The 1894-nt window shown below is 60.1% G+C and overlaps 1 pseudogene; it reads left to right on the top strand.

The window, feature by feature from the left end:
* Positions 1-366: 366 nt before the first annotated feature.
* LOC136466270 (RING-H2 finger protein ATL1-like) lies at positions 367-1593 on the top strand (annotated as a pseudogene).
* Positions 1594-1894: the final 301 nt, after the last annotated feature.

Here is a 1894-nt window from a genome sequence, read left to right as displayed (position 1 = left end):
GCTGTCTGTCTCTGTCTCCTCCGTCTCCGATCCGTCCATAGGTGAGGTGACCCAGCACGCACGCCAACGCCAACGCCAACGCCAACGCCAACGCCATTGCCGTTACAGTCGCAGTCTATACATCTGCTACTGCAGTGCAGGCAAGCCAGAACGGGCGACGCCACGACACGCCAGTACGCACACCACACGCACTTTGGTCGTCATCGTCTCCGATCATCGGCCTTGAATCGAATTCGATTGCACTCTGCTCCTGCGTTCTGCGTCCTTCTAGAAGACCACCATGCTTGTCACCGCGCGTTTTTTTTTTCCAACCTCACCATCCCCTTCTTCCCGCCTACCTTCCCACGACCTACGCTACATTAACATATGGCAGCAGCAGGTCGTGACAGTCAGCTCTCAGCTGCAGAGCAGAGGAACTCCCCCCACGGCTCTCCACCGCTTCACTGTTCACTCTGCTAGCTGCCCTGCCTGGCTGCCGCAGCAGCGGCCATCTTCCCGATGCCGCAGATCACCCCGCTGCTCTTCGCCTCGCCACCGGCGGCGGCAATTGCCATCTTCTTCCCTCTCTCTTTCCTCCTATTCCTCCTCCTCCTTGCGCGGCCACGCGCCGTCCATCACCAGCTTCCCCATCCTCGTGCTCACGGTGCTGGGCATCCTCGCTGCCTCCGTCTTCCTCCTCGCCTACTACGTCTTCGTCATCCGCTGCTGCCTCACCTGGCACCGCGGCTCCTCCGACGTCGCCGGCCTCATCGTCTCCCGCCGCGGACTCCGCCCCCAACGCACCGGCACCACAACCTCCGGCAGCACCGCGCCCGCCGACGCCGAGCCACGCGGGTCTCGAGGATGCCGCCATCCGGGCGCTGCCGGCGTTCAGCTACAGGAAGAAGCCCGCCAAGACCGCGGCGGCCGCCGATGAGTCGTCCGCCCCGGCGAGCGAGTGCGCGGTGTGCCTTGGCGAGTTCGAGGAGGGCGACAGGGTCAGGATGCTGCCCGCCTGCCTCCACGTCTTCCACCTCGGCTGCGTCGACGCCTGGCTCCAGGGCAACGCCAGCTGCCCGCTCTGCAGGGCCAGTGCGGACGTCGCCGCCACCCTCTGCCGCCTGCCCCCGCTGCCGCCCGAGGAGGAGGTGGTGGTGGCCATCCAGGTCGTCGTCCCCGGCGCCGAGGAAGACGGCCAAGACACGCGGGAACAGGGGCAGCGAGAAGCCATCGTGCCACCCGCTGCCGAGTTTGAAGGAGAAGACACCTGTACAGATCGTCAGGTCAGTGGTGAGAAAACGAAGAGCACCATCGATGGCATGACGGAGAGGAGGAAGGATGGAGAGGTTCTTCCACCGAGGACGAGGACGTCTTTCTCCAGGGACGGAGACGCAATGGCTGGTGGTGGGGAGGTTCACCTGCAGATTCGGGAGAGCATCTTGCAGAGGGACAGTCACCCCCGTACACATGACAGCGACAGCAGCGGCGGCGGTCGAGTGCAGTGTAGGCAATTGGATCAGCATCCTTCTTTTCTTTGCTGAAAAACGTGATTTCAAGGGGGCGTCGTGTACGGAAGACTTTTCTTCTATCATCTCTTCTTTTCCACTTTTTACTTCTTTTTTTTGGACAAATTTCCACTTTTTACTATAGCAATATATATGCAGGATATTGGTCCCATCCCTGTTGAGAGAGAGATGGACAAACTTTTTTTTTTTAGAAATGCTATCCAACACCCATGTGTTTTAGCACAAAAAAAAAACATATGGATTTTTTTTTTGTCCATGACGCGTGGGGCCCACAGTCGGACAAGCCACTTAAACACTCGGGCCGGCCGGCGCTCCCGTCCTCATCCCCTCCCTCCCGTCCGCTGTTCTCCTCTCCTCTCTCTCTCTCTCTCTCTCTCTCTCTCTCTCTC

The sequence above is a fragment of the Miscanthus floridulus genome, chromosome 7, assembly GCF_019320115.1.
Source record: "Miscanthus floridulus cultivar M001 chromosome 7, ASM1932011v1, whole genome shotgun sequence".
NCBI classification, from domain to species: domain Eukaryota; kingdom Viridiplantae; phylum Streptophyta; class Magnoliopsida; order Poales; family Poaceae; genus Miscanthus; species Miscanthus floridulus.
The sequence above is the reverse complement of the archived record's forward strand: the minus strand, read 5'-3'. Positions and strand labels throughout refer to the sequence as shown.